This window comes from Tinamus guttatus, unplaced genomic scaffold (assembly GCF_059628265.1).
Source record: "Tinamus guttatus ecotype Peru unplaced genomic scaffold, ASM5962826v1 Tinamus_guttatus_pri_ptg000546l, whole genome shotgun sequence".
Classification (NCBI taxonomy): Eukaryota; Metazoa; Chordata; class Aves; order Tinamiformes; family Tinamidae; genus Tinamus; species Tinamus guttatus.
In genome coordinates, this window is record NW_028289080.1 from 756,227 (window position 1) to 774,786 (window position 18,560).

Consider the following 18,560-nt stretch of genomic DNA (forward strand, 5'->3'; position numbering starts at 1 on the left):
TCCTTTCTCTCTTCATCCCATCCTTCCAATTTTGGGCACGTTCTCCCTCCAGCAACCCACTCCTCCATGTGCTGCCATTCTTTCACTATATTCCCTTTCCTTTTTCAGTCGCCACACGTTCTGTGGCTTCCCTTGATTGCACTGCATTACAGCTCTTCATCTATTTTTCCTTTTTTTTTTTTTTTTCTCTTCCTTTTTAGGAGGCCCTGAAACATCCTCATACAAGCAGGGCTCTTCCTGCCAGTTGCTCACAGCTGTTCTTTAGCCTGAAAAGCCAATTCTTCAGGAAGCTAGAGAAGAGCCCTAAGATGAGCACAGTGCGCTTGCAAAGAGGAAAATCTGAGGCTGCTCAGTGCATGCAGCTCTAACTCTCCTGGTTTTGTAAATTAAATCCAGAATTCGCACCGAGGGAAACCCAATCTGGGCAGGTTCCCTGTGACCCACCAGGTGATTTTCCTTCGAGCCTCCTTCCCTGGCTGCTGCTCTGGAGGAGGATGCGGTAAGCGCAGCTGCTGCATGAAGCACAGGAAAGTAAACGACAGCGCGAATCCCACACCCCTCTGTGCTGCCAACCTTGGGGGCAAGCAGGGGCCTGCAGCCCCCCAGCATCTCCTGGGCATTCAGTGCTTCCCTAGGGACAGGACGAGAAGGTGAAGCTGCAAACCCGACCTGAGCCTTGCCAAGCTGCAGAGGATTTAGATTCTGGGCTTTGCGCTGTGCTTTCAGGTGCGCGCTGGGAGGCAGCGGAACACGTAGCTGCACTTTGCTCATGTAAGCAAGGTTGAAGCAAACCCCTGGCTTCTCTGATCTTATCCCCCCGCTAACCGAGTGCTCCAGGGCAGCTCTGAACCGCAGCACGCGCGGGACTCTCCCCGCAGCACCGAGAGCCAGCGCCTGTGTCCCGGCCCCGCCGGCACCGTCCCCTCCTGCCGCTCAGCAAGCCCAGAAGCACCTTCTACATTGAGAATTACCTAGCGAGAGAATTTCCTTTGGGAAGCCTCCTATGGAAGCTCTAAAATCCCTTAGTTTTCCATCTGTGAGTCTTCTGATTACTCCCCCTGTGCCTGCTGCAGATTTATTCAAACTTTTTTCCTGTTCTGGTGCAGGGCTATTCTTCCCTCATCACGGACATCCTCTGACACTTTAATTTTCCTCCACAGATTAGCAAAAATTTTGTACTGAAGTCATACTAGGCTATTTCTGATTTGTATTTTTCTAATTCTAATAACTAGAAGAAGGCAAACATTTAGAAACAGATAGCAAAACACAAACATTTAATTTGAAAAAATTCACCACTTAAAAGCCTGGATTTGGAATAGCTTAAACAAACAGCAACTTTTTAAGTCTTTGACAAACTCAGTGTTACAGTAGCTCAGCCACATACTGCTCTTTCAGGTCAGGACACTCCACATCTCCCTCTTGCAAGATCCACAATTTTTTGACATTTCTTTCCTAAATCAACATTCCTTGTCCCGGATGTTGCCTTGGTTATTCTCGCATTCATTAAGTTATTTCCTCCCTGTTGCCAGCATCCCCCTCGTCTCCAGATTCTCCTTGCTGAGCTGCTGGGGAAGGCAGCCCATTCCCGCAGGGATGGCACCGCTGGGCTCTTGGCCATTCAGCTCTGGGGCTAGAAAGAAATCAGCAAAGATTGAAACGAGCAAGGGGAAAGGAGGCAAAGTGGAAGCGAATCTCCTGGGGGACTCAGGGAAGGCAGAGCTGGAGCCTTGATTGCAGCAAGGGGAATTCTCGGGGATAAAACCCTCCCTGCTTTCAAGCTGTCGTGCAAAGCAGGGGTTACAAGTGTCTGCTTCTGGGCCTGATGGCTGGAGACTGAGCGCGCAGAAAGAAAATCAGGAATTCCTCTTCCCCGAGCTAACGGGGCATAGGAAACATGTACAAGCCACGCATAGCAGGAGGCCGCTAACCCTGGTGCTGCAGACTGCAACGACTGCAGCAGGAAGTACAAAAAAGCAGCAGGAAACCATTGAAAACATGCATCAGAAATAAGGTTGCTAAAATAAAAAGAGGAGGAGCATGGAAACACGATGACAAAAGGAGCAGATAGCACATAAGAAACTGAAAATAGCTTGATAGCTTCTCCCTGCCAAACGGAAATGATAGAATTTAGTGGCTCTTGATTTATAATGAAATAAGTTCTGCGGGTAACCTAGCAGCTTTGGGAAAACAAAGAGAGGGAAAAAGCGAGCGTCCACGAGCAGGAGGAAATCAACGGGAGCGAACGCAGAAGTTGGCTGGAGAACTTACCAGCAGAAAAGCAGCCTCAGGCTTATAAAATGGGAAGGACCGACACTGAACCAGCTGTTCAGAAAGGGATGCACTTTTAGATTGATTTCCGTAAGAAAAATGAAGCCCCTTTGCTCCAGTCTGCTAAATGATTCTTCATACTTGAATGTAAAAACTAAACAGGATTATAAGGACAAACAAACAAACAAAAAAGAAAAGTACCTTTTATTCAGATTCACTCCAGGACAAGTGACTGGTTGTGAGCCAAAGAGCAGAGAGACAGTTTTAGGCTATTAGATGAGAAAGTGCTTTCTTTCATACTGCAGGCAACATATATTACCCTTGTAATTACATTTAGTGGCAATGCTTTCTGCATGGCTTACCTAGCTTTGGACTTTCTTCCCTTTCCTTTAATTACATTACAATTAAGCATAAAGTGGCCATTCATTTACAGGTTTTTTTTTTTTTGGGGGGGGGGTTAGGGTTTTTTTTTTTTTTTTTTTTTTTTTTTTTTTTTTAAGGCTTTTACCTCTGAGCCCAGTTTAAGCCAGTTTTTGGTAGGAATGCTCTAATAATCTCGGAACAAGTCAGGAGCATTGATCTAAACACAGGACCTGACAGTTCTTTTATTATTTGTGGCAAGTGGATTTTCAAACCTTGTAAAAAAAAAAAAATCATCTTTTTTTCAGATATAGTACCTGAGTACACAATAACAGATCACATTATACATTTACACTGAGCTGTCAGGCTGTTCTTAGGAATTATGCTAGTGTTCATCTGCTTAGAACCTTTCCCCCAGGAGCTGCAGGTAGTTCTCATTCCATTCATTTTGAGCATTCCTTCCTTGAAGCTTGAAGCATCGGGGGTGCATATCAAAAAGTGCATTGTAAGAGTAAATTTACCCAAATACTGCAGTATTTTTATTGTGCGAGGAACGTATTGTCAGAATTGGTGACTAATTTATGGTTGGAAGCATAAGCATTAAGAACTACTTTATACATATTAGCCTTATTACTATTTTTCATATAAATACCTGTTCTTTTTGCAAATCTTAGAATGCATAACACCCATTATACCATGCAGCAGAAATTCTATCATATGGCAGATAAATTACATTTTTATTTTCATTGCAAAGAGGAATCTAGGTGACAAAGGGAGCCAAGGTGCCCGGGGACACTGGCTGGAGTGGGGGACACAGCAGCAGCAGCCTCCACTCGGGGACTGAATTTTGCAGCCTGTGACAAAACGCACACAACTAACTTGCTTAACATGCCTGTTGAAAAAGGATAAGGACCAGGATGAAAACAAGGAATCCAGGGAAAGACTTTAGAGATACCAAATGCCTACAGCAAGAGGCTGCCACTTTAACACCCCTCCCTCAGCTGACAACAGCAACGGAACACGTTACTGCTGCAGGTTGCCAGCAAGGGCTGAAGAGGGACCTTTGCACTGTTCATCTTTGGAGAACACGGAAGACAAGTTATGTACCAGACACACACAACTAACGCTCTCTGGGGGTTTTATTTCTTTAGGTTTTTGTTTTGTTTTCGAGTGTGCACAAGTTTAGTTTGTCCTAAATTTTTAAAAGATCTTTTGCTATGGGATTTTTGCAGTCAAAATTGAAGATTCAGGAAAAACATCTGGAGGACGAGCTCTTTTTCCCCTCTCCCCAAGCAAGCTCTGCACTCTCTACATAGTTCAAAGTCATTGTTAACTGCCCTCCATCCAAAGACTACCTCAGCCTTGAAAAAAAAAATCCTTTAGGTCCTTAAATGATGTCATTTCCATTGATCACAAGTGAGTTTTTAAGCATCTAGCAGGTATTATATTTAATGGCCAGCTAACAACTAACTGCAGACCCCTCATTTTGGGGGACAGAGAAAGCTGGATACAGCAGCTAATCCCTTATAATGAAATCAGAAATAGAAGCCTACAGACAAGGATACCAAGATGCATCTACAGCGACAGAAATGGAACTGGAACTTCCCAAAAGGAAAAGCTCCAGAGTGCAACCGGTTAGCCAGAAACCCTTTTCTTTTCAATTTTCAGAGAGCAAAATCTGACTTTGGGATTCCAGTTCCTTCTAAAGCAGATATGGTTGTCCTTGATGCACACTCAAATCTCACATGGTCCTATTTTCCTGAATAAAGAGAACTAAGTTATATTAAGTCAGCTAATCCCCACAGGAGGAGAGGCCCGTTGAACAGGACTTGCGATGGGCAAAGTCCACCAGGCAGGAATCTATCCAAGGGAAACCGATATTTACTGCGAGTGCCTTCAACAATAGGCTATAGTTCCATGCAGGGGAAACAGGAAATCGGATGTCTCTGCCTTCAACATCTTCAAGAAAAGTGCATTATTTCAAAAAGTGCATTTAGAAACATTTTTATATTTCAATTTGGAGTATTCAGGCAAAACAGGCAACTAGCCCTACTCTGCAAGTACCACTGCTAAACAGAATAAAGTTCTTCAGCACAATAAGGGCAGCATCAGGAGCTAATCGGGGACAAAATGAAGGATATTGGTTTCCCACACAAATCAGACTACATCTTTCTCCCACCTTTCATGATAAATTCCCATACAGTTAAGGATTCAAGCCTTTGCACCTACTACCTGTTCCCATAGGAACATTTAAGAGCCTCAGCTGCTTCCAACCTCATCTCCTTTTTCTAACAGCAGAAATACCTAATGAAGTCTTGCTCCTGTACAGCAGGAACATTATACACGTTTGGAGAAATGATAAAGAGAACATTTTTCCTTCATTTCTTCTGCTCTTGCTCCTTACAGAAATTGGACAGCAGGGAATTCCACTCTCCTACCCTCTGGCGCATTGAAAGGCTTAAACTTTCAGATGCAAAGGAGCAAGATCAATCTGGAATTCCTACTGTCAACACCACAGCTGACACCCAGTCACACTGGCATGATGAAAACAGTCCAGAAGGCAACAAAATAGGAATAAAAGGGTTTACTCACATCCCCACCCAAAAGATTTACTTCCTCAAATATTAATTCAAACTTACTACTGAAACCTCATACATCAAAAGGGCAAAAAGTTCATGTCACTCTTCAGGAGCATTTAGTCTAGATCAGAGGCTGAAGAGTTGTGTTTTCTCATGCCAGTCACCAAAGGGAGTGTTTTGGCATAACACCAGCTACCTTGCAGCCAGATGGTTTGTAAAGCAAATCTGTAATGAGGTTTTTCAGCTCATCAATCAGGTAATTTGAAGTGAAAAGCCTCCCGTTTGCTTTAACCACACCCTTATGTGCAAATGCGTTCAAAGCGCTTCATTTCACAGCCACAAAATGCAGGGCAGCAACACAAAACGCAAAATATCCGCAGCTCCAACAACAGAAAGAAGCACAACTTCTCCCCTTTCTGTTAAACTATGTTATTTTTCAAGCAACATGCTCCTTCCCTAGCAGTATGGCCATATGATGAAAGGCCCCCTTCCTCACACACACACCAGAGAGAAGCAAGACATGAGCTTTCTGGCTTTTGTTCAGTGAAAACCCCAGACATTACACTGCTTTCAGGTCCTTTCTTCCTTCCAAGTTCTTATTTTTTACAATATAAATTAAAGAGTGAAGTAGAAAAAGACAAGCAGAGCACCTGGAAAAGCAGCTGAAGGTTTGATAGGATAAATGCAACAGCAGTTTGGGACACACAAGACATTGACCTGCATAATGCATGACGTTGGGGTGTTTTACAGAATAACTAGCTCAGAGAGGCAGTTTGTGGTGCAGAGCCTTCCATGCTCCCTTAGGCAACACCATCCTCTCTACCGATTTATTCTGCCAACTTACCTTAGCCAGAGAAGCTATCAAAAGCACTCTACACATAGCAGTAGGCGTTGCATGAATTATTTGAATATACTTTAACATATACTTTACAACCTAATACTTTATTAACTTTATTTATATGCATACACTAATTCCAGAGAATAAACAAACTCACGTCCTTCCACTCCCTACAAGCTCCATGAGTTCTGAAATATAAGTAAAACAGCAATTTTAACTCAAGAAGTATTTTTGCTTTAGAAGTCCTTACAGTCTTTTAACTCAAGAAGTATTTTTGCTTTAGAAGTCCTTACAGTCTTTTAACTCAAGAAGTATTTTTGCTTTAGAAGTCCTTACAGTCTTAAAGCAAACATGCTATTTCATCTCCCTAGCTTTCTCAGCATGACCTCCAAATACAGAGCAATGACAAGTCTTTCTCAGTCTTTCACTTCAAAAGCTCAGCTCCAAAGATTAACTTCTGCTCATCCCTGATGTTGGCCTTTATCAATTAATTCAATGTACTTCTACATAATTCATATTGTCTTGAGTCAGTCATTCAACCCCACCCAACCTTCTCAGAAATTCCTCAGTTAGCAGACTCAAACGCGCACAAAAACAGGGAAGAACAAAGAGTTGGGGAAGTTCTGTCAGACAAAGGACACATCGACAGGCTCAATTCCTCTGCTGTTTACCACTCCCAGTAGGAGGAAGAAAAAAAAAAAATCACAATTAACCTGATGTTAGAATCCTCTTTGGTGCCTGACCATCACCAGGTAGGTCTTGCACATCCCAAAGAACAAAGCTTAAAAATGCAACACACTTCAGAGCATCAACCCAACAGGAGGCTTTCAAGCCATTCCCAGCAATCAAGCCAGCCCACAGTCACCCTCGCTGGCACAGCTAATTGCACGGACTTTACACCTCCTAGCTAGCATGCAAGCTCACGTATTGCATGCCCAAATCTCACAAACTCTCTAAATAGACCAGCATTCTCCTACAAGGCTCTGCACATGCACATACCACTCTGTTACTCAGCCACCAGCTCTCAGAAGAACAAGCATTTCTTTCTGCAGCATCCCACATGGTTCCCACCTCCAAAATATGCCTGTACTATTTCTTCCACCCTCATCCAAGAGAAAGACAAAGTCATACAATGGCCTCTGAGAATCAATTTCATTAAAACCATCAGAAAGGTGCAGTCCTATAAAGCAATGTGGACAATTAATCAGCTAAATGCAACCACCAGAGGTCCTTATCTAAAGCTCATTCAGGCTACAGCCTCTGAGGTATTCAAAAGGGCTTGCTTTAGAGATCGGGAAGAATACAAGGCCTTTTCTGTTGTCCCCCAAAATCAATGAGGATAGAAGACAGGTTACCAGAAGTGTTGATCCAGGACTAGGCATAAAATTCAGAGAGAAAAGGGCTTCTGGGGAAAAAAAATATGATGGTTTCCAATAGAACAAAAATTTAACAACATATTCATCCCAAAGCATCCTGCCCTACAGCCCTCTAACGTCAGTGACATTTGAGGAAAGCTCTCGTCTTTCAGGTAGTTGTGTTTCAGAACAAGAGCACAACACCTCAGGAAAAGCACCTCTCCTCCTGCACATGCGCTCCTTTATTAATATGCTGAGTAATTTTAGCCACATATTAACCTTGAAAAGAAGTCTTGAAAGGGCAGCCTCTTTTTCTGCTAGAAAATGAGTGAAAATGACAAAGGTGAGGGCAAGAGCAATCCTACAGCAAACACAATCTAGCATTTAAGAAAGCTGACATTATTCCTCAAGTTACCTATCCAAGGAAGGAAAGGACTAGCTACTAAAGTAGTGTCTTCAGGAAGGTTAGAGAGAAAAGATGTTCCAAATTCATGTTTCTTGATTTGCTTTCAAGGAAGAAATGTACCCACCACCCAGGAGATCTTTTTCACAAAAGGGATCTTTTTCACCTCCTCTCACAAGGGCCCATGGGCGCATGTTACCCCAGTAAGTGAAAATAAGAGGTTTTAAGCAGAATGTTCCCATTCAGTGACACAGTTGTCACTAGCAGATGCTTGGATACCATGGAGATGGCGACAAACAATGGAATCAACACAACTAAGTAACATTAAGGGCAACCCAGTTTAAAAGGTTAAATACGGCTGAGAGACGATGCAGTCACACAGAAGAACACATCCTTGTGGCGGGGGTATCCTGGAGCACAAGAGACAAACCACCGTGGCAACACGACCTGCTGGCACATTTTTAGGTTTAGACCCATCCTTTTGGTCCAGCAACAGCTGAGCAACACAGACTCGTCCCCTTACTGCTCCAGAACCACTCAGTTAGGAAAACTGCACTGCGTTCACTGCATTTCTCACATCCGAATTTTCCGTGATGTCAAGCACTGGAATCTGAGTTGTGTTTCAGCATTTTGGGCTTTAAACGTAAAAAATAAAATTTGTGCAACAGCACTAGTTTAACTTTGAACGCATGTGTTTGAAAGGTCTTGATATGATTAAGAAGGAAATATGGCTAATCCTAATAACCATAAACACTGGCTAAAATCATCTTATGTCTTCAGAGGAGGAAGGGAATCTCATGGAATGAATTTCAGTATTCAAGGAAACAGAGTTACAGCTGGCAGCACAATTCCACATCTAAAAGAAGCAGAACACTAAGCTTCTTATGAAGTTGACAATGGACATTTAGAAAACAAATACCAAAAACAATCACACAAAAAACACTTTTCATTGCTGTATCTGCAGTTCACTTCATAACAACTAAATGAAAATTTGTACAGAAGGTAATGGAAGTGAGATCGGTTTAAACAACTGCTATCCAGGCAGCAGTTGAAAAGTTAGCATGCTGATCTGTCAGAGGAAAAGCAGGCAGACTTCCCAACATAGAAGCTTCATGTTCTAGATCTTATATAATAAAGCTTTGCTACACAGGGAGAACATCTCAAACATCCTTCACCCACCTAAAGCAGAACAAAATCACTGTTGTTTTAATGCAAGAAAGATCACAAAATCCCAGGCAGGCCTGTGAAAGACTTGAGCCACACAGGCTATAATCCCTGCAAAACCAAGCGGTTTGCCAAGAATCCCAGAGCCACCGCTGTCAAACACTGCCGTTCACATACTTCCTACAGGCCTCCAGCTTGTCCTGGCTGTGAAGACAAAAGTACCAATGGAAACTAGACTAATATTTGAAGCAGGTTGCTTTAAGAGTGTTTTCTAGGTAGCAAAGCTTAGAACAAGCAAATGAATATTGTTTGTAATTAAACAAACACCCCCCAAGAAAGTCCATATACTTTTATTCCAACTCAAAACAAAACAAAAAAAACCCACTTTTTTTTCCTGAGGCTCAATATGAAAATTAATTAATTTCTTGGATGAAGCTGCACAAGAAAGCCTCTGCCTCCTCTGGAACATAAAGGGCAATGCAATTTAAAAGGTTAAATGCGGCTGAGTGCCGATGCAGTTGCACAGAACACGGCCTGCTTCTACACTAAGCCCATTAAAGTGCTTCATCTTTAGCATCCCAGCATTAACACTAGCATATTTAACAAATACTAACATAATTAACAAATTTTGTCATTTGAGGAAGTATTTTTGTCCTTCACAGTTTTCCTCCTGGAGTAGCAAGTTTCTTGCTTAGAAGCTCTTAAATAATATTGCCACATAACTGTTCCTTTCTAGAGTTGTAAGAGGGGAAGTGGTGGACGCAACATAGGGTCTGCCTTTTTACTGCCTCTTTCCTAAAAAAGACTGAGCTGTCAGGGCTTACAGCAATACTAATTTCTGTGATTTCTGATATGATTTTATGGACAATAATCATAAAGGTCTAGTCCTGCAGCTGAATAAAAATGTATCTTCATCAAGGACTGTACAGGTCTGTATTATTGAGGCTATTCAGCCTCATGCATAGCACGTGCCATCAGGTTTGGAATTTTGCCTCTGCAAGATGTTACAGAGTAAAACTTTAGTCAATGAGCAGAGATGGTAACTCCCAAATCTGTTTCTTTCTTTAAAGACTGGATAGAGGGGAAATTGTTCCTAGTCCCTTCTGAAGAGTTTCTGTGAGAGAAGTTCTAGGCTACACATGTGATTTACAAGCAGAGCAACAGGTGCTGCTCGAGTCTCTGCATGGACCTTGCCCCAACTGTTTGCCATTACTGGTCCCCTGGTCTCCTATAGGAGACATGTATTCACTAGGTTGAGGAGTAATATAACCAGGGACCCAATGCAACTTTGATGGCACAGAAAGCTAATACCGAGGATAACAAACAGCTACAGCCAGATAATGTTTTCTATTTGGAAAACTTTCCGCTGGTGCCCAACACATATTCCCATCTTCTTCCATCACAAACTAACCTCCTTAGTGCAGATAGCGCAGATGCTTCCTCACTGTATACCCAGTTCACAAAAAACAATACCATAAAACCAAGAGATTAAAAAAATCTGTCTTTGCAATAGCCAATTCCTATAATTTCATTATCTCCCAACCACTACTATTTTAAAACCACTCAGCCTGACCACACAAGCTCAAACACTTCTCCCTGCCAGCAGAAAATGACAGTCAGCAAGAGGCACCAACTCACCACCAGGTAGCACAAGGTTTTATCCTCACTGGCAAGTAAATCTCCTCCCAAGTTTGGCAAAGGTTATCCTTTGCCAGAAAACCATTTTCTGTGAAGAAGTCGGCTAATCCACGGAAGAGAGATTTGTGACTTTTAATTGGCAACACTTACAAACACTCACGAGAGAAGCTGCATATCTTTAGCAATCACTGTGCTGTTTTCTACCTGCATTTAGGCACCGTGCTGCATATGAAGACCTGTAGACTCAACAAGTTCTCTTTCTATATTCCGAGCGACAACTGAAAGATGCCCAAGCGCACTCCGAAGTAACAATTCCCAGAATGGGCCCAGCATGAATTTTGGCTGATGAGAGCCTGGCAGCGTCTCAATGATACGATTTCAGAGCGACGCAGCCCACGCGTTTAGAAGTGCACAGGTCTCTGCTACCCTAAATATGGATTTCTCATGTCAGGGCTCATCACCTGGTATCGACAGATACTTGTGGCAGGAATCCTTTTAGCGCCAAGTAAAATTCCCAGATATTGGTCCCCGTGGAGAAGTTATGAAGGCTGAAAGAGAGAACGCTCGTGTCACACCCCCCTCCAACACGCACCCCCTCGCTCCCACCCCGCACAAGCGCAGGGAGCGGCCCAATCTCCCACCGCACAGCACGACGACCCTGGGGACACGGGCACCCCGCTCCCGCGGGGCCAGGGCAGCCTCTTTCCGCGCTGGACATGGCGCGCACAGCAGCAGCACCTTCCCCGGGGCCTCCACAAGCTCCCGCGCGAGCTGGGAGCACCAGGAGGAGCGACCTCCTCAAGGAGGCAGCCCCGGCCACCGCGACTGCCCCCGCGGAAACCGCCCCCGCGGGCACAGGCACCTGCCGCCGCCTCCCGGGCAGGGCAGGGCGAGGGAAGCCCGGCGCGGGGCAGAGCCGAGCGCCGCACGGGCAGGCCGCGAGCCCGCCCGCCCCGCCGCCGGGGCAGCGCGCGGCGAGGCCGCCCGCCCGGCGCCGCCGCCGCCCCTCCCGGCCGCCCCCCACCTGCCGCAGGCCCCCGCAACCCGCTCTGCTCGCGGGGAAGGCGGCGGCCGCCGCCACTCACCTCGCCGCCGCCGCCCGCCGCGCAGGCCCAGGGCCGCCGCCGCCGCCTCCATGCCGGGGGCCTCGCGGCCCCCCGATTCTCTAAGGCCGCCTCCGCCCGTGCAGGGGCCACCCCCGCCCGTGCAGGGCCGCCCACTGCGTCAGCTTCGTAAGGGCCGCTACGCACCCAGCGGTCGCCATGGCGACCGCGGCCGGCGCGCGCGGCCGGCGGCGCCCCCTGGCGGCAGCGGGGCGGCCGCGGCGCCTGCGGGGCCGCGCGTGGGGCCGCGCGTGGGGCCGCGGGGCGCGAGCGGAGCCGCCGCTCCCGGCGCTCCCGGGGCGCGAGCGGAGCCGCCGCTCCCGGCGCTCCCGGGGCGCTTTCCCTGCGGAAGGTCTCCCGGCACAGCGGGAAGCCGCGCTCGCCGCCTCAGCCTGCAGAGCCGTCCTGGGTCAGGGCAGCTGCCCAGTGCACAAGCGCTCAGTGCACCCCCCCCGCCCCCGCCCTTTTTAAACATCCTGCGCGGGGGAACGGAGCTTTGCTATCACGGAGCTTGGAATTTAATTGGTTTTTAATCAAAAGACTTTCAACGGCATTGTGGCCAAAATGGAAACAGAGCTCAGCATGGCCCAAAACAGCAGCACTCTCCAGCAGTCCTTGCACCGATGCCTCTGCCTACACGTTATCCCCCATTCCTGGCAAGGATGCGCTGGCGTCAGGTGCTCTTCTCCTGGTCCTGGCACTGAGGGCAGGGAAGGACAGTGCTGGGCTGCAGCAGACATGGCAATGACCTCAACACACCGCCTATAAAAGCACCTGCCTTTGTTGATTTCTCCACGCTTTGGACCAGAAGTCCTACAATGTCTTTCGTAATGGGAGCGAGCGTATTCCCACCGAGTTTCAGATTTGACAAGTCAGTGTTTTTGGACAAAGCCCGTTGGAAAATTCAGATTCCAGCTGCAGTCCGCAGCGAAAGGTTGGATAAGCGCTCCCATGGGCCACGGGCCTACCCACTTCAGGAACGAAGCAGAGGATTTAGAGGATCTTATCACAGAAGCCTGGGAAAGCAGCAGATGAGTCCTCTGGGGCTGTGCGTAGAGGTGCTAGGAAACAGCCGTGCCCATAGCTCACACCTGCACTCGTGCCCATTCCTCATCAGGGCAAATAGGGCACTAGTCTTCAAACAGTCAGCTCAGCGAATATCATGGACCTCAAAATAAAATATTCCAACAGGGCTGTAGGTAGTAGGAAAATATATTCTGCAAAAAACTGCTTTGAAGCTCTGGAATTCATTTATGCTGAGGTCTTTGTATACTGCTCAGGCATGAAATTATACTTACGCTCTTTTTAAGTTCTTTTGTCAAACGTGTGAAGTGGCTTGGGTTTAGATGAAAAGCTGGTGTAAATATACTATTTAGTTAAATCATTTTATTCTGTATGTGGCACTTCCAAGGTCTTCCCTCACTGCAAACCCTCAGCAGACCCGTACCAATCTGGTGGTCAGAGACTCTCCCAAAAACTCTGAAATGTAGAAAAGATGGAAGCAGCGTCTCATGAAAACTGACTAAAATTATTATTTTATTAATGAAAATACAGTCTATAGGCTGTCCGAGGCTTCTAAATTCAAATAGTAGTATACAGTATATACCAGCCCAGATCCTGCAACACTTATGCCAATTAATATACACAAGTCATCACACACAATTAGTTCAAGCTTTCCACTTGTGAACAGTCCCAGCTGTCCATGCCTGTAACTCAGCTCCATGAAAAAAATGCTGGTAAAAAGGGCCAGAGCATAACTATAGCACAGCTACACAACAGAGTACATCACAGCTATTGATGGTTCTTTCTTTCAAGAAAGGTAGTGACAGTTTACAACCTCAGGCTTCATTTTATGCAATGCCGTTTCCTTTACATTCCCTCAGATATCCTTCGTCTCTGCCCAAACATGTAGGATATTGCCTTATACTGAATCCACGTGAGGGCAGCCAGCAGAGTGCTTGAGGTACTAACTGCTGCCAAAGGCAAAACAGGACAGAAAAACAACAACAAATCTGCTTGATTAACAGATTAATGACAGTACGTGAGCAGGAGAGATGAGATGTTTGCTAGGCTCCAGAAAACCACTTCGGACCACCTGAAATGTGCAAGAACATTAAGTTACAAGCTTCACAACCCAGGAACAAGCCCTTTGCTTTGAGGGCCTAGGGTGATGGTGTGGCCATGCACATGCATCAGTGAGAAATTCTATAACTTAGGAGGAATACAGAGGGGAATTGCAGCAGCAAAGCAAGGTAACTATACACATACTGTCCAGGCTGTCACTGCACATAGCTTGGATGCATGCTTATTCATGGATGTTCACACAGTCTGTCCTTCCATTACAACACTTCTACCAACAGGCCAGGATGAGTTCCACAGTAAAACCTTTAGCAGCAATACTGGCTTAATAAATTGCGCACCCTCACCGCCCCCACTCACCCTGGGCTATTCCTTTGTGCTGAAAAGTAACCTACAAATACAAGAGGACAGGAGGAATTCTTTGTTTTCACTGAGCTGAATCAAGTACATGCCAAGATCACACAAACAAGTATAGGCTGAAGGCAGCCATACTAAAATGCTATGTCACCAAGTCTTTAGAATCACTGATAATCAATATCCAAGACAAGCCAGTGTCCGGATCACTTCGCACCAGCCTCAGATGTGCCTCTGAGGTCTTCATAGTATGTTGGCCAAGCACAAGAAGGATATAACGAGCACTGCTGATCTTGCATCCCGAAAGAAGACAGCGCGATTCTGGCGTTCACGTTATGCCTAAGGACAAAACCTAAAGACAAAGAGAATCCCTCTAGAAATTCAGAAAAAAAAAAGAGTAACAAAGCTCTGAAATATATAAATCCAGGAGTCCCCAGCTACCAAAAATACCTGGGGACATTGGAAAATATTGTTTATTTTTCAGTTTGCTTTAGCTGCCACCACCCCTAAGCACAGTACATGCAACCACACTGTTTTTAAATCATTCTCCTGCTTGCACCCCAGGCAAAGCCACACAGTTCATTACTCCTGTGGTAAAGAGCCCTTCTCCTCCTTAGTCCCACTACTGCCATTTTCCCAGAGCTGCTCCATGAGAATTACGATAAAAATCAAAGCAAACAAACATATAAACAAAAAGTCCTACATGGGGCCTCAATGTTCTGAGAGCACAGAAATCTCTTTGACAGAGTGGTTCAAATACCCAGGCTACCCAGGCCTTCTCCACATTTAAGCCCTGTGTAACACCACACCAAACTAAACCCTGTCATCTCCTCAGCAGCTGCAGACTCCCTGTGCCAGGTCTCTGCCTCAGAGCAGAGCCTGGAGCATGGAGGTAACTCATATCACTTCAGTTCTTTCAACAGCTGAACCTCCCAAGTAGGATAATCTCCTTTCCTGGCCAATGCTTGTCCTAACCTATGCTGGAGTATGTCCTCAAAGGTGGAGCGTGTTCTTGAAGGTGAGGGGCAACAGAATACTAAGACACTCTCCCCAGGTAGCATGTCCTGCTCTAGTGTTACTTCCTTGAAAGTCAAACTATCTGGAGATATTTTTCCTCTCCCTTCCCTTTCCTTCTTTTCTCTTCTTGGCACTAACTCTCTCCACCATTCCGCAGCTACTTCCTCCAAGTAGCCAGAATATAAAGTCATCTCCTTACCACTGCTGACAGCAGAGTAGCTTATCTGAAGTAATGAGAGGAGCCCTCGGATGCTGGTCAGTGTTTCATATGGCTAATTTCAAAGCACTGATTGCATGAAATGCCCTGGTAAAACATTTTTGTAATTCTCAAAGCAAAGGTTACTAGGGACAGAGCATCACCAAAGGATGAAGGATGCCGTTATGTTAATACTTCTTTCAGAGGGAAATAGCCCACTACCTCAATGCCTGATTTTCCAGGGAATCTCAGTCAACTACAAATCCACAGAGAAGTTTCACTAAAGCAGACAGAAACATCACAGAGTTTCTTCAAATGATACCAATGCCAGATAAGATTAGAATCTGCTAAGTGCTAAGACTAAAGCTTTTGTAAAACGACCTAAATCAAGAGGGATTCCTGTCCCCCATTCTCATCACATCAGGTGTAAGCTGCCTGTCTTTGGCACCTATCCTTTCCTGTACCTCCCCAGCCTACTTGTCACCTCTCCTGCACTATTCAGCATGAACTGCCACTTGCAATTAGCCAGAGACACCTCCATCACCGAATTCTGAATATTTCAGAGCTGACACCTTCAGGCTGACTCTTAGGAGCCGCTCCCCCCACACTAGTCACCTAAGTCCTTCATTACCCACTCTCAGTTCTCTCTGGAAATTTTCTTTGTCTTGATGTCTGCAAGACGTAGCTGGAGTCCCAGCACACACTAAAGTCCCCATATCCTAGGCTGGTTTATGTCTCCTTCTTTCTCAGCACTCACCCCCCCTTACATTTGAACCTTAAAACTCTTAAGGGAAGGGACTAAAGGGTGCTAACACTCCTCCACCAGCTGCAGCAAGACCGGCCCCTTCAGCTTTGCAGAGAAAAACAGCATTGCTCAAGTTTTAAGAAAATAGAATTATCCTAATGAAGGTGCTTTTCTTTTGCTCAGCATATTTGCAAAGGTCTCCTTCAAGCTGGGTCAGGGCCTTCTGCAGATTCTCCAGGAACTAAGACATATCTTTGAAATATAGCAGGTTGATATATCAAGCACAAAATCACTTCTCTACACACTTCACCCCACGGCATCTGCTCCATACTGCATTCAAGACTGGGGCATAACAGAATTCTGCATCAGTCACACCTCCTATTTAATAAGTGGCTCATCAGCATTTTACAGGTAAATTTACAGGCGAGCTAGCTGTCAGCTGTATATATGTGGAGACCCAGAGAGCTGCACAGATTGAAGCGGGGGTATTGCCAACCCAAATATTCCATGGGCACTGCCATCAGTCAAACTACCCCCAGGTAGATGGTCGATTTCACTAAGGATGGAAATACAAACTCCCACTCAGTGCAAGATAGATGCCTTGCCACCGTTCTTGCCTTTCAAAAGGCTGGAGACTAGTCTAACATGGAACACCCTGGCTGGCCGGACGTGCTCCTGTCCCACACCCTGCAGGTGTACTTCAACTTGACCACTGAAACGAGCCCTTTCCTATTGCAAACCAAAGCCTATTTCAGAGATGAGAGGTCTATCCAGCCTCAACCAGTCTAACTCAGACACTGGTGCTCTGGAGGTATAGCAGAAAGGACAAAGTCAGACTGTTAGACTGATACCCTGAGGTTTCTAGGAGCCGAAATTCCTCCCCAAATAGTCAGAACACATCAGAAGCTCATCTACCTGCTGCAGCAAAGAATTTCTCTCATGCATGCACTGAAGAGACAGACCTGTCATTTAGGTGTGGGGCAGCAATGAGAACGATTGCATGGCCTTGATGAGGGGCTCTGCTCAGAGAAAGCCGTGGACAGGTCTCAGGACATTACTGAGCGAGAGGACCTCACAGGGCCAGAACCTACCCCAAAGCCTTGATGAATATCTACTTTTGTAGAACTTCATACTGCTGCCCCACAAGCATTTAGAATAGTGCCCAAGACACTAGCTGTACCTTCTCATGGGAGAGAGCTGCTCTACCACTGCTCTTTGCCACTAGGCAAGACAGAGATTGCCATCTTATCACCCATTTGAAGCCTACACACACCTGGTGCATGCTTATTATCTCACATTCCCTAGGAGATGACATATTCCCAGCCAGCTTGGGAGCTCCTCAGCTGAGCCACAGTTCTTCGCTTTTGCACTATCATAGATACTTGCGCTAGTGGGTTGCCCATCTTGAGAACAGGTCCAGCCACGAGGTTTCCCAGCTCTTCCCTTCTTAGGTGAGACTGCCTTTCTAATCACGGAGTTGCTTTCTCTTTGGCACTGCTTTGTAAGGACTCCCACCTTCTGCAAGCAATCTCTCAAACACGGAGCCAGGGCAGCACGTGTCTTTACACATTCCAGGTTCACTTTCAGAATACAGTAAATATTTAGATGTGTATGTATGTTTATTTTTCATTTTATATGCTTTTTGTCAAGGCCAGTTTCCCCCTCTGGTTGCATTTGGTAATTCAGCACAACCCTCACTGCTAATGATTCCAAGCACAAACTCATCCTCCAGCTGCTTTTCTAACTTCGTGCCAGATTTAACTATGAAAGTCAAGACTCAAAAGACTTGCTGTAAATCCCATCAGCCCTCCTCCCTCCATGAACATTATCCAGCACTACCTAAACTGTAACAGCCCAGAAATTTCTTGCTGTTAAACAACCATCTCCATTGAAAGAGAACATTAAAGAACATTTCATTACAGTTCTTTCACTGCTGCAAAGTCTAGTTAGCAGTGACCAGGGCCATTTTCCCTACCTAAAAGCAACAGGTGACATTTCTCCATTAGAGACAACTGAGGTGAGTGGTAAAGCAGTACTCTGGATTTTAGAATCTCTGCCATTAGCTTCTCCCTGTTCCACCGTTCCTCTTGGATTTTGAACAAACCTCTTGATCTCAGCAAGCCTTGCTTCAGCATATGCTAAAGTTTGCTTTTTTCTCTTTGAATTAATAAGCCTCATGGTTTTGAGGGAGAAGGAAACATAAAAATGATTTCTTGAGTCTCAGAGGCAAGAAGACAAAAACAAGTCCACAAGCCAATGATTTTGGGACTTTTTGCTTACTGTGCTGGCAATCCAGCAGAGGCCATGTCTTCCTTACAGTAACGCCCCATTCAGGTGTGATAACATATCATTTTCTTCATCTGCTCAACATCCTTCAATTCCTATGTGCTCTCTTATTTCTCCTCACCACCTGCCTTTTAAATGCCCTTGGTTCTAACCTCATTGCTAAAACCTCATTTGG

At 45.5% G+C, this 18,560-nt stretch overlaps 1 protein-coding gene across 1 annotated transcript in view; it reads right to left on the reverse strand.

Annotated features, from left to right (window-relative positions):
- Positions 1–11,763, reverse strand: part of DAGLA (diacylglycerol lipase alpha) — a 55,597-nt gene extending 43,834 nt beyond the window's left edge. The window contains exon 1 of the mRNA XM_088534320.1: positions 11,691–11,763. The gene's annotated coding sequence lies outside the window, so the exon portion shown is untranslated. The remainder of the gene's footprint in view (positions 1–11,690) is intronic.
- Between the last annotated feature and the right edge of the window lie 6,797 nt (positions 11,764–18,560).